Below are 14,924 nucleotides of genomic sequence, written 5' to 3'. Positions count from 1 at the left end.
CTTCAACTGAAATCGACAGAACACAAACAAAAGAATGAAAAGAATAAGTAATAAATGACTGTCTTATCATAAAATTCATTTTACTTCATTGTGTTTAAAACTATGTACATTTTATACTGAGTTTCTAAGAGAAACTTTCAGACCATCCCTATGAAACCTCAGCTGAGTTCACTTGCATGACTAAGGGAAGTGACTTATGTGGGGGCTTGGTTTGGTTTTTTTTTAAGTTGTTTTATGTGCTCTGCTCCTGTCTTTGCATTGTCCCAGTCTGACGGAGTCCCTTCTGTGTGAGATGATGTCTAGCTTTGTAACATTCTGACCTGGGAAGTCACCTTCTCAATGCAGAGTCCTTGGCATTAAATACTCCTCATCTATTGCATGATGAGTCAATTTCCTTTCATTTAAAATTCAATCAGCTCCTTTGCAAAACGTTGGAAATACGAAAATGGATAAGAGACTTGGGAACCTGAAGTCCAGTAAAAATGAAAGCCATACAAGGAAGACTATCATGGTCATCTTAAGAAAAAGAGAGTCCCAGGTGTTCTGGATGTGAGCACATTCCTGCTTACCACTGAGGAAAACTTAAGCACGTCACGTATGACTGTGTGCTTTAATTCCTTACTCTGTAAAACAAAGACTACATACTTCCCTAGTAGGATCATTTTTAAGGAGTAAACGAGTCTATTCATAAAAGGTGCTTAGAATTTCATATATCTTTTTTTAAATATAAATATTTATTTAAGCACAATGTTCACAGGCATGTTTGTAGTTGGGTTTCAGTTAGAAACTGAACACCCCCCCCCATCACCAGTGCAACATTCCCACCACCAATGCCCCACCCCACCCCCCTCTGCCCCTGCCTGTATTCGCGACAGGCATTCTACTTCTCTTGTTCTTTAACATTGTCATGTTAGTTGTTAGTGTAGATATTTACTTAACAGAGTTCCCTAAAAGAGCATCAAATTGTGAGCCAGTCCTTCCAGCCCTTAAATCGATTGTCTCTGGGCCTTATTATAGTAATGTCTTTACTTTTTCCTAAAACCCATAGATGAGTGAGACTATTCTGTGTCTATCTCTCTCCCTCTGACTTATTTCACTTAACATAATAGATTCTATGTACATCCACATATAGGAAAATTTCATGATTTCATCTCTCCTGACGGCTGCATAATATTCCATTGTGTATATGAACCACAGTTTCTTTAGCCATTTATCTGTTGAAGGGCTTCTTGGTTGTTTCCAGAGTCTGGCTATTATAAATAGCGCTGCAATGAATAGAGGTGTGAGGAAGGGATTTTTCGTTTTGTTTTGTTTTGAGTCACACCCAGCAGCGCTCAGGGGTTATACCTGGCTCTATGCTCAGAAATCACTCCTGGCAGGCTCGAGGGACCATATGTGATGCCGGGATTTGAACCACTGTCCTTCAGTGTGCAAGGCAAATGCCTGCCTCCATGCTATCTCTCTAGTCCCTGAGGAAGGAATTTTTGAACTGTATTTTTGTGTTCCTAGGGTATATCCCTAAAAGTGGAATAGCTGAATCATATGGGGGTTCAACTTCAAGTTTTTTGAAGAATCTCCATATTGTTTTCCATAAAGGCTGGACTAGACGGCATTCCTACCAGCAGTGAGTAAGAGTTCCTTTCTCTCCACATCCCCGCCAGCACTGATTGTTCTTGTTCTTTGTGATGTGTGCCAGTTTCTGTGGTTTGAGATGGTACCTCATTGTAGTTTTGATTTGCATCTCCCTGATGATTAGTGATGTGGAGCATTTTTTCATGTGTCTTTGGCCATTTGTAAAACTTCATATATCTTAACTGAACAATAAATGTTAGTTTTTCAATGTTATTTCTATTTCTCCTTAAATATTGTTAATATTATTAAAGCATAAAAATGATTTCTAATCAAATTTGGAAAGTACTAAAAATGGTGATCACTGGGACAAGTCTTGAAGTATAAAGAAAACAAGCATAACTTTGAAAATAACACATTGTTATCATCATCTGTTGAAAACCCAATGGAGTTAGACCTCCATGACCTCATTTGCTAATTAAGGATACTTGCACAGGGAAGTTACTTATGTAACTTATGTACAGAAGATTATGTATTTAAAAACTTATAGAAGTTTTATTTTCTGTTTTGTAGGTAAGGACTACAACTGATGCTAAAACTTGAAATCCATGTCTCTCCAACTCATTAATCATGTGTTCCTACTCTATTGCTCTCCATGCAATTAAGTGAACCTCGTCTCTTTGGGACTTACAGATTAGAAATTAAATTTTGTGCTTTGGATTTCTAATTTCTTATCAGGCACCTGTACACCTCTTTCCTCTGCACACTGATCCTTTTTCTGTCTTTAGGGGGGACTATGACAATGAGTATGCCTCTACAAGATGCCTCAGTTTCTTTGAAGACTAGTGGTAAGAAGATATGAAGTATGATTAATGGTGGTTTTATTCTAGAGCAAGTTATGAATGGAAACTTCCTGGCACCTCAAGTGACAACATCTGAAAGGAAGTGGAATTTTCCTGAAGCACAAGCTGGTGATCTGTCACAAGCTATTGATTTGGGGTGCATGTCTCACATTTAATTCAGTGATTAATTTGGAGAGAGGAAGTATGCATGATAGGCTTTCATTTAGTGAGTGTAACAGCATAAAGCTTCTGATTTATTCTCTCTTCATTTATGCAGGGCCATTTTATTGCAAATATCTGAATGAAAGAATCACAGGCAAGACAAAGCAGGTAAAATTTGAATAAGCGAAGCCTCATGATAATACAGTGGATAGGGCTCTTGCCTTGCATGTGGCTAACCAGTTTCAATCCCTGGAATCACATATGTACCACCAGCAGTAATTCCTTCATCCAAAGCCATGAGTAACTCCTGGGCATTGTGACTCAAAAACAATACAAGTCAAGCTAAAATTCTAAAATGTTCAGGGCACTCTATCTTTTGTAATTAATTAATTAATTTATTTATTAATCACACTTAAGTCTTGTTGGCTTCCCAAGTACAGTTCAATAAATCAAAACTCTTTGACATGTTCAACTTGCCAATCGAGTTGTCTTTTTACCTTTCTTTTATTGATGAAAACTGAAGAACCCAAACAAAAAGTGACTTACCGGAGTCATGGTATATTTTAGAACTAAAATGAATACCCACTCTGTCTTGCAAGCCCAGAACTCACAACAGAGAAGGAGAATATATAGAGTTCCAAAAATGCTCCCAACATGTTCAAAGTCTCTTAAAAATAAGTTGATGCATTAACATTAGCATTTCCCTGCCTAAATTTCTAGAATTACTTTCCATTATCTTTTGAATAAATTTCAATATATGGCTTACAAAGGTCTTCTAAGAGCTAGCTAGCTTGTCTTCCTGATATGCTATATCTCTGGCCTGATCCTAGTAACTGATTTTATTATATGCATTATGTTATAGTTTTTCAAAATAGAATATGCTTCTTAATGCTCATTTGATTTATGTACTACTGCCTCTTTGCACATTTCGCCCAAGTTGAATGGATAAATGAATGAATAAGAAAGAACCTAAATTTATAGCTTATGCTATAAAGTTATTGCCTTTTTAGGCTAGTTCTTATTCCATCAATACAAATTTTCATCAATTTACAAGAAGTTAGTTTCTCTAGCATAAATCATTTGCCTGAATTTTACAGTTGCATAATCTCTGGGTTTACAGTGACTTCACTTATTTCAGTAAATTGTATTGCTTCTCCTATAGTAGTTCTTGGTACTATACTCCCCCTTTAAAACCAATAAATAGCTTTCTCCATTTGATGCTTAATAGGCAAATCCTTTTCATCTACAAAAACATGGAATCCTAGAACTAGAATTAAGATTTAATTGATAAGTTATGAGTAAGTTTTAAAAATCATTACAATTACTTGTATAAGTGAGTTACATTGCCTTAAAACATGGAATTCAATATCACAGAAACTTGACTTTCAATTTTCATTCTGTCATTCTTTATACTCACTCGACCTTAGTTCTGGTTTTCTCATTTGTGTAATGCATGTCTCTGTCCATGTTTATTGATAGCCAGCTATATTATTGTGCCAGCCAGGATGCTAGTCATTGGCACTCAACAATGAGTAAGACAAATTTTGTGCCTACCCTTGCAGAAGTTTTTTTGAGAAAGAGAGGAGACTGACAAGTAATTAAAATTAAGTATTTGCTGTGGGAGGACTAGTGAAATTGAAATGGCACTTGAGATACAGGACTGTTAGAATTAGATGGAGTCAATTTTTTAAAAGTCCACCATACTTTTGATAAGAATAGACACTGAAACCAGACCACCTATATTCAATGTAATCATTTATTAGCTATTCCATTTTAAGAAGTTACATATTTGTCTTATTTATATATATTTATATATTTGTCATCTATAAAGTAGAGATAATAATAATACTTAAGATAGTTATGGATGTAAAGAATTTAGAAGTTGCCTGGAACATTCTACATGCACAATTATTTATTAAAACAATTATTGTTCTTGTTACTGAAGTTGTTATTGTGTCAGTGCAGATTTGAATGTTTGGTAGCTGTTCACAATCTTCTATTTCTATCAATCGATCAATCTTCTGTACTTCTGAAAGTTCCAGAGCACTGGCATAGAATGATCATGTTTACCGGCCCACCATATGTTAAAGATCCAGACCATGCCCAGTAACTATAGAAAAATTTTGTTATCTCTGGTGTAGAACTAGATCCTATCCAAACAATTTTCTCCATTGAGTCTTTGAAGGCTCCAAAGGTCTTTTCTATATTTGGCTGTACTAGAAACTTAAAGTTTTATAGAACTGTAGCCACAGGATAAGGATTTGAAGAATCCTGAACCCCAAAAGGAAGGTAGCCACCTCATTTCCCAGGTTTTGTGTGAAGAAAAGGTCATGGTTAGAAGAAAGTTTGATATTTAGTAGAAAGCTTCATCTTTGGGGGTCTCTCTCACAAATGATGTTTTGTTTTCATATATAGTTGATGTATTTAAGGCAATTAGTCAATGTATCTTTAAGGGGTGATGACACACTCCCCTATAATTGCAGTTGAACTGGGACCCCCTGTAATGACAGTTGGACTGAGACATATTCTTTCTTCTCTCTCTCTGTCTCTGTCTGTCTGTCTCTGACTGTTTCTGTCTCTGTCTCTTTTTCTATCTCTGTTTCTGTCTCTGTCTCTCTCTGTCTCTCTGTCTCTCTCTCTGTCTCTCTCTCTCTACTGAGTTATGTCTACCTCACCCAATTTCTGTGAAAACTCTAAGGGCCTGAAAGCAGCACAAGAGTTGTCTAGCCTTGTCATCAAAAGTAATGGTCATTGAATACTTAAAGCAAAATTTCTTCTCAACATTGAGTGCTGGTTACTGAGGGTATTGGTTTTGATTATCAAAATGACTTTCTTAGTGTAGCCTTTCTTTCTTACAGAGAATTAGGTGCCCAAATTCCATGAGCTTCCTGATATGCCCTCAGATAAACTCTGATACATCTGAGCAGACATGCAATAAATACACAGGCTATAAAATCTAGTTTGTTTGAGAAAAGGCTGGACCAAGACTGATACAATGTAGAATATGGAATATTCTATTAGGTGGACTGAGAACTATTTAATGAGACTATATAACCAGAGAATGAGGGACAAAGGGCTCAGGAGATGGGATTGTGTCACCCAAAGTTTAGTTAGTAGAGAGATGATTAAAATAGAGAAAAAGAAAGATTTATTACAGAAAAGCTAATGTATAATATACAAATATATTAAATAATTGTGTTGTGCACCTAAAATAATAAAATGTTATATATTAATTTATCTTTAAAAATTAAATTTAAGGTAGTCTCCTCTAACTCTCAAAAGAGAGGCACATCTAGCAGGAAAAATTCAAGGACAAACTAACCTCACAGATGGGTCTGGGACACTTGGTGGGGGCAGGGCAAGCCCCCCCCACCCTGCTGAAGCCTTGGAGTCTATACACTCAGACCCTCCCTACAGCTTCTGCCATGCCATGCTTTTCCACTGCAGTATTAAATTATTCATACCTGCCAAGGGTAAGGTTTTGGGGAGGGAGATTGGAAAATTGATGACAAGGGTAGAGGGAATGTTACACTGGTAATAGGATTAGTGTTGAAATATTGAATGCCAGAAATAAATGTATTATAAAAAGAAATTATAAACCACAGTGTCTAAAATAAAGAATTTTAGTTTAAAAATAATAAAATTAGGGGCCAGAGTGATAGCGCAGTTGTAGGTTGTTTGCCTTGCAAGCACCTGACCCAGGACAAACCTCAGTTCAATCTTTGGCATCCCATAAGTACCATCAACCCAGGATCGATTTCTGAGCGCATATAGCAAGGAGTAACCCATGAGTGTCACTAGGTGTGGCCCAAACCCAAATTAAATTAAATTAAAATTAAAGGAAGTGAATAAATGATTGAAAGGGAGCAATTGCAATCTTTAAAGTCACAGTGTATACTCAAAAAGTCATGCATCTGACTTCTATCTCTTGTCTTATTTTCATGGTATACCTCAAAAAAGGAAATAAAGAAAGAAAATATGCAATCTATAATGTTATTGGAATGTCCTAAGTTTGTGCTTTGTAAATAAAAGTTATGTTTATGTGCGATCATCTATAACTGTAAATCCCACCCGTTACCTGAAAGCAAGAAGAGTGAATATAGAAAAAAAATTCACTTCATTTATAGTTTTTTTAAATCATATTTCAGAGCTGGCTAGATAAAACAGTGGATAAGGTGCTTGCCATGTATCCGTTCGAGCCAGGTAAAATCCCTGGTACCCATATGGTTCCTGAGTGCAGGGCCAAAAAAAATAAGCCCTGAACACAGCTGGGTGTGGCCTTCAACCAAAAAAAATGTGTATTCAATAAACTCTTGAACCCCTTTGATATCATAACGCCCTAGTGTGCATGAGAAATGCAGGCTCCTAACTTTGCATCTAACCTTCTTGAACTGACTCTTGGAATGAGGATGGAAAGGCTGCATTTGAATGAACTCCTATCCCCTACCCCTGCCCAATCTAATAGGTATTTGTCTTTGCAAACAATTATATCTTCATGCCTCATGAGCCACTCCTCATATATACCTGTTGAATGAATGCATCTGTGAGGTAAGGAAGGAAGGTTTTCATTGCACTGTACCCTATTTGGGTTCAGATGACATCAGTTAATCAAACGTCCTTCTATATGAGGTCCAGGCGGGATGCAGCGCCCCATTATTTCTTAAATGGTCCTGTCACCAGGAGGAGGTGACTGAGACAACAGAAGAGAATCTTGGCAGTGGGGAAAAAGTACCAGAAGGCTCCTTTATCATCCCCACCTCCTCCTCATCTCCCCACCCCCAAGCATCCGTCACATCCCAGATCAGAACCATTCTGGAAGCTGTATTTGCTAGTCTAACATTTCAAAATAGCCTCAAGGAGGCTAAAGATAGCTAGGTTACCAGGGAGGTTAAACAACTCGCCAAATGACGCTGAGTAAATTGGGTCTTCTCCACACCGGCCCAAACAGTGCTTTGATGATTTCCCTCTATTGGCAGGAGGAGAAAATTGGGTGAAGAGAAGAAGAAAAAGAACTGAGAGTGGGGGCTCAAGCACAGTCTGAACCCAGTGAGCTAGAACCAGCATGTGTCCATCAGAGGTCACAGTGAACAAACCTAGCTTTTACTAGGTGCCTACCATACACCGTTTAACATAGTAGGTCCTGATTTGGGGGCTACTTTTGTGACTCCATGTCTACCAAGCCTCTGGCTGTCACTTAGACAAACCCAATCAATCAGGACTCAAATGAGTTAAAAAGAGCTTTTTTTTTTTTAAAGATGATCAATATTTCAAAATGTTATCATTTTTTCCTGCCCACCTATTCCATCTTGCATATTCTTGTTTTAACACTTATTATCCCATGCATTGACTATATGACCAAGGATATCAGAGGATAAGGGAGATTCAGAGCCTTGTGACTGGAAAGATGCCATAAAACCAGATGAAGTATTCACAGACATCATGTCATCATGCACAAATGATCATATCTACCCACTATGGATGGGTAACCATTTACTATGCTTTCTACTAAGTTTTTTATTTTTAATTTTCTTTTATTTGTTTTTGTGGGTCAGATGTAGGGGCTATTGGTGCTCTTCCAGTTCTGTGCTGAGAAATTACTTTCTGCAGTGCTCAACAGACTATACTGTGCCAGAGATCAAACCCACAAGCATATTGAGCTTCCTCCCCATCCCTCTGCTAAGCTTCTGATGAACTTTATCTCATTTATTTCTCTGACATCCCTGGCTGTTAGGTAACATCTCTAGTATAGAAACGAAGAACTAAGGATTCAGGAGGTTAACCAATTCATTTTGAGTGCCTAAGCTGGTCAGTGGCAGAGTTGATATTCTATCTGAGAAACAGGCCTCTAACTAGGACTGTGGTCATCTCAGAGACAGACTAGGAGAAGTCACCCCTATAGACCTTGCACCTCTTCATTCTGAGATCAAGGAAACTGCATAAAGGGAACAGGAGCTTCTGGTGATGGCAGACAACAATGGCATAGAAGGGACAGGACACTCCAGCTGCGTGAGTCAGCGGCCTGGCCCACTTGCCTGACCTTTTTCTCTGTCATAGATATCTAAAGAGAGGGTGAGCCCTGCCTGCAGTCTGCAGCCCCTGGGAAATGGCAGCCAGTCACAGGGACAGGCTGAATGTCAGAGTTGAAGCTCCCCCTGCCTTGCCTTCTCTGAATGTGGCCACAGCTGCCTACCCAGTCTGGGAGTGGGAGTTAAGGAAAAAGGGAGAGGAGAAAAGGTAGGGTAGAAGGGGGGCAGAGTGTTTCACAGCAAGAACCCAGTGGACAGATCCACCCTTGGGGTGCCTGAAGGGACAGGATGCTGGTCCTTTAGGAACTGGGGGCAGGTATGGTGCAGGGAGCCCATCAAGCCTGGCTTTGGTTCCAGGCTCTAGAATCAGATTCGGGTTATTTACTGCATATTGCAAAAAAATTCAGTTAAGGGAGGATAAGGGAGTTGTGGTGGGTGCCTAATAGTTTCCACATTTGTGATCTTCTGCACAAAGGACTTTCAAACTCTGGGCTGGGAATTTGCCCCCCCAACCCCCATTCAGAGGAGAATCCTGCTCTATGAAAACCAAACTTGTTCTATAAGGACCTCTCAGGAGGGAGGGTTTGGAGTCTTGCAGGCTACACCCTGAGAGCAAGCAGATAAACACACACACACACACACACACACACACACACACACACCATGTGCTGGAAGCTAGTAGGAGAAATGAAAAATAAACAGAAAACTACAATGCAACATGGTGAAATTTGGGGGTGGTGTAGGAGCTCAAGGGAGGGCACCTGAATGAGATTTTAGGAAGTGTTTGGGTTCCTGGGTGAGTGACTCAGACGTATAGACTAGGAGGTGTTCATGGAAAGTAAAGATGCTGCGAGGGAAGGAATATAAAAGGAAAAACAATACATGAAGATCAGGAAGTAGAGATGCCTGGGAGGATACACAAGCCAAGAGTAATTACCAGTGCATCAGAGACCTGGGCAATTGGTCAGACTTTAATTCTTGGAAATTGCTAACCAGAGCAAGTAAAGCATTATGGGAATTCAGAGGTGTCATAGGATTCATTGAGAAAGTTCTGGCATCAGAGAGCAGCTGGACAAGAAAGTGCCAATGCTAGGATGGGAGAGAAGGTAGGAGGACATAATACTGGGGCTTTTGATGAGATTTCAGGGATGATGGCTGAGATGACAGGAGAAAAAGAAAAAGCTAGTCATCAAGACAAACCATCAAATGACATGGTCTTTGCCTTTGAGGAGAAAAGAGTTTTAGCTGAAAAAATATTTTCTCCCCTAATTTACCCCCATTCACAGAGAACTGAAGGAGCATAGAGTTCATAAGGTTTATTTCATTCTTACAAGAAGTTCAGGAGTATCTGATTCACTTTGTGAAGGAAGTGAGTGGTAAATTGAGGGTGGCAGAAAGCAGATAAAGAGTGTAGAAGGGCAGCTGCTCTGACCATCTGCTTTCTAGAAAGTTCAAAAACCACTAGATATATGGACCCTATAGGCAAGGGCTCTGGAACAAAGTGTGTTGTTTGTTTGCTTGTTTTTGTTTGTTTGGGAACCACATCCAGCTGCAATTGGGTTACTCCAGGCTCAGCACTCAGGCTTCATTCATGGTAGTGCTCCGGGAGACCATATGGGATACCAGTAATGGAAAATGGGTAGGTTTCATGCAAAGCAAACACCCTCCCCTTTGTGATATGACTCCAGCCCCTTGTTTTTATTTTATTTGTGCAGTGCTGGGGATGAAACCCAAGACCTGATGCATGCAAGGCATGTTGTTCTATCATTGTCCATCCTGAACCCACTGGGAAGTTTTGAGGGGATGTCACTGCTGCTGATTCTGAGCAGAATCCCAGCAACAGGGACTCAATAAAGCTGGTAGAAGGCTGGGAGAACTTCTGTTAATACATGCTTCTTTCTCCCACCAATGTGAATAACAGAGTGACCATCCTACACAGCTTTGTTCCTAGAAGATTCTGTGATAACCCTCATCTCCCTGTTGGGAACAGCAAGCTCAGTTTTTTGCCATGGGCAGGATCTGGGGAAATGTCATTTTTTGGGGTGTCTCCTGAAAGTAAAAAAGATAGTGATCTTTTAGGCTTGTGAAACTTTCTGAACATTCAAATACAAAAGCACCCCGAGGCTATGTTTTATAACTACAAAGCACCTGGGCCTCAAACATGCCTGGGAATCTAAGTGATTTTTGAGTTCAAATCATCAGGACCATCTTACCATGCTTTCCATATATGTGACTGTGGCCTTACTTTATTTCTCCAACCACTTATTCCCTTGTTCGAGGCAGGGAGACAAAGCCTATTTGGAAAGGTTATCTTTAAGCAGTAAGTAAGGTGATACTGCCTAACATGGTGCCCAATAAAAGCTAGTTTCTTCTGTCTGGTTTCTCTCCCGTTCTGTATTCCATACAAGGACATATCAAAGCAACGTTGCAAAAGTAGAAGCAGTGTCTGGCATATCATGTTATAGTGAATCCAGGCAACTATAGTAAGATGCGATAGTCTGGAGGAGACTGTATGGCTCATAAAACAGACACTGACTTTGCAACATACCAGAGACAGTTTATTATCAGGAAGCCAGCATAGGCAGGTCAGATAAGGACACGCTTTCTAGTTAGTATATGATGGTCTTCCTGCTGTGTCCTTCCTGAGTAGGAGAAAGTAGTCGTGACATCTCTTCCTCTTCTTATAAGGGTACTGTCTCATTTGGGGAAATTCTATGCTCATAGTCTTATCTGAGCCTAATCACCAACCAGAGGTCCATCTCCTAATGCTAGTTTAGGAACTAAACATAGAAACTGGGGAAAAACACACTTTCAGTGCATAGCATAATCAAAACTATTTTCACCCCTTTTAGATCTTGAAGTAAGATTACTATTTCTTCTGGCTTCTCTTTACATCCTAGAGAACCTATTGGGAATGTAATGAAAGCCTTGCTGCTTCAACCCTGAAAATGTATATGTATATAAATAGGGACCACAAACACCTTCTTACTACTCAACTCTGCTTCAGAATCCCTGAAACTCATCCATGAGCTCAAATTTAAAAACCTGTTACAGCATGCAGATGATACAAACTAAATTCTACCACAAATCAAGTAGATTATAAATTAAATAAATTTCTGAATAAGATCTTCTTGGTTTTTTTGTTTTTGTTTTTTAATTTTTATTTTTAATTATGAGAACAAGGGTGCAAAGAAAGAGGACAAGGTAAAGTTACAGTGGAAGGACAATCACCCATAACATAATTCTCAGAAGTCCCCTTGCTGATATCTTAACTTTGAAATTTCAGCCAAAGAACATTAAGATAAATAAGACAGAATCCATGTACAATTACTTTGTCCCTCAAGTCCCCAGATTGTAACACATTATAATATTTCTTAACAGCACACAAGGCAATCTAAAGCCATAAAACTTACGTAACTCCTTAAACATTACAGGCATAGTATTTTCTTACATTTCCATATACATGCATATTAGCTTAAGTTAACCTCAAATTTTAAGTGAGTTCTTTTTAAGGATTAGAGTCAAAGGAGCACAGTAAAAATGGTGTTAGAGTGGCAATTGTTGTTTGCATAGGCCCACCAAAATATGAGGGACATGGAAAGAAATAACCTTGGCCTAAGTACAAAGAGACCAGACCCCTGAAGTTTCCTGGCACAAGACCAACTCTAGGCTCCAGGCAAGCTAGATCGTCCAATCCAAGACACTGTCTGTAGTGCCAACACACTTTTATTTTTCACACAGTCTCTGTTGTTGGTATCATGTTTCTGTATTAAAGATCCTGGAATCTGCATATCTTACATTGAAGTCAGGATGTGGAGCATCCTCTCCTTTCACCTCACAATCAAAGGGCAATGCAGGGAGCCCTGTCCTGTAAGCAGGTCGTTGTTGTTGTTAAGTCTTCTCAGTGTTAAGGGAAGTCTCTTTTGAGCAGGTCAAAGTGTGAGCAGTGTAGGTCTTCCGTGGTAGAAGATTGCTTCCAGGTGATGTTATAGACCAACCTGGATGTTTCGTGGATGGCTTCCCTGGTTCAGGGGAGAATGGATTATGCCCTTTCTTCTGAGGTCTGTGCCAGGTCATTATGTCAATGTTCAGGGTGTATGGTCCCTTTGCACTACAAGATTTGTGTGTTCCAATCTCTATTAGATAAGATCTTATTTGTATGTATAGTATTTTCCCATTTTAATGTGCCTATGCAAATAAGAAGCAATGCCACATGGTGTTATTGGCGCATATGGGGGCCATAAGAACAATTACAATGATTGGGATGACATGGTTCAATCATAAGCATTAAACTGGGGGACTCTTCCACCAAAATTCCTTGTTAAACAGCTCAAAAAAAGAAGATAAAAAGTGGTTAGAATCATCACTGTATAAGACAACATTTAGTAAGAATTATAGCTGTCAGAGAAAAAACACAAAATATTCTAAAGAAATACATGTCCATTTTATGTATCTTGAAACAGTTTGGGGTTGTCACACACAATGCACAGCTTTGGACTATGATTAGGATTGTACACTACTGAAGTTAAAAAGAGTAAAGTAGGTTAGTGATGTTTGAGAGGGGGTTAGAGAGCTAAGGAGTAAAAAATAGCTTTGAAGGGGTGTGGGAAAGGGCAGAATACAAAATGAATATTCTGTATACGGAAAACATAACATAAGAATAAGGAATATTCTGAATACATGAAGTACATGAAGTACGCCCCCGCGCGGTTTTGTAGTTTTTGGATGCCCTGAAGACCCGCCTGGTGTGGGGGGAATCTTTTTCCCCTGGACTAAGTGGTCAGCCCAGGGGTCCTATGGCTAGCTGTCCTGCCCAGAGCCCCCATCATACCAGTCAAAAGCCCACGAAATCCTGGCATGTGGAGTGTTCTGAGCCCAGCCGAGCCTCTGTAGTTTTTGGATGCCTAGGGAGGAATTTCTCACCCCCTCCCCCCAGGGCCCTATTAACCAGGCGTGGCCCTGAAGACCCGCCTGGTGTGGGGGGGATCTTGTTCCCCTGGAATAAGTGGTCAGCCCAGGGGTCCTATGGCTAGCTGTCCTGCCCAGAGCCCCCAACATACCAGGCAAACACACCAAGAAATCCTGGCATGCAGAGTGTTCTGAGCCCAGCCGAGCCTCTGTAGTTTTTGGATGCCTAGGGAGGAATTTCTCACCCCCTCCCCCCAGGGCCCGATTAACCAGGCATGGCCCTGAAGACCCGCCTGCTGTGGGGGGGTATCTTGTTCCCCTGGACTAGTGGTCAGCCCAGGGGTCCTATGGCTAGCTGTCCTGCCCAGAGCCCCCATCATACCAGTCAAAAGCCCACGAAATCCTGGCATGTGGAGTGTTCCAGATCTTCTTGTTTAAGTCTATCATCTATCTAGTGACTGAAGAATGATAGACAATCATACTTACCTGGTAGGGGAGATACCAGGATCTCGAAGGTGGTTTTCCCAGGGTGAGGCTTATCCATTGCACTCCGGATATGCTGACCCCTGTGATTTCCCCAAATGTGGGAAACTCGAGTGCATAATTTGTGGTAGTGGGGGATTTTTTTTTTTTTAAAAAAAAAAAGGTAGACAATCGTTAATTGAGTTTTATAAATAGATTGATGAGCATATACATAGTTAGATGGAAAGATGGGTAGGTAGATGAATGATTTGATGGAGGAAGAAATGGAGAAGTGAAGGAATCATTAGTTGGTAAATAGATAGATGGTTTTGTAGGTAGATAATATGAATAAATAATGAGTGTAAAGTCAGATAGGTATCTACCTATGCAGATATGTGGGTTCATGAGTAGGAGGTTGTATCGATAAATTAATGGGTTTATGGATAAAGTATCTATGGCGTTTTGATGCTTAGAAAATTATTCAGGAAAGTAGTGGGAAGACAAATTAGTTGTTCTGGGGCACAAATATTGGATGACCGTTTTTTAAATTAATTTTTTTATTTTTAATTATGAGAACAAGGATGCAAAGAAAGAGGACAAGGTAAAGTTACAGTGGAAGGACAATCACCCATAACATAATTCTCAGAAGTCTCCTTGCTGATATCTTAACTTTGAAATTTCAGCCAAAGAACATTAAGATAAATAAGACAGAATCCATGTACAATTACTTTGTCCCTCAAGTCCCCAGATTGTAACACATTATATTTCTTAACAGCACACAAGGCAATCTAAAGCCATAAAACATACATAACTCCTTAAACATTACAGGCATAGTATTTTTTTACATTTCCATATACATGCATATTAGCTTAAGTTAACCTCAAATTTTAAGTGGGTTCTTTTTAAGGATTAGAGTCAAACGAGCACAGTAAAAATGGTGTTAGAGTGGCAATTG

The 14,924-nt window shown here is 39.5% G+C and overlaps 1 protein-coding gene and 1 non-coding gene across 2 annotated transcripts in view; both read left to right on the top strand.

Annotated features, from left to right (window-relative positions):
* FGGY (FGGY carbohydrate kinase domain containing) overlaps nt 1–14,924 on the top strand; it is a 941,338-nt gene that overhangs the window by 334,947 nt on the left and 591,467 nt on the right. The window lies entirely within an intron of this gene.
* Nucleotides 13,986–14,141, top strand: LOC126012713 (U1 spliceosomal RNA). The gene has a single exon (XR_007497129.1). It is a non-coding gene; the product is annotated as a U1 spliceosomal RNA (small nuclear RNA).

Source organism: Suncus etruscus, chromosome 6, assembly GCF_024139225.1.
Source record: "Suncus etruscus isolate mSunEtr1 chromosome 6, mSunEtr1.pri.cur, whole genome shotgun sequence".
Classification (NCBI taxonomy): Eukaryota; Metazoa; Chordata; class Mammalia; order Eulipotyphla; family Soricidae; genus Suncus; species Suncus etruscus.
The sequence above is the reverse complement of the archived record's forward strand: the minus strand, read 5'-3'. Positions and strand labels throughout refer to the sequence as shown.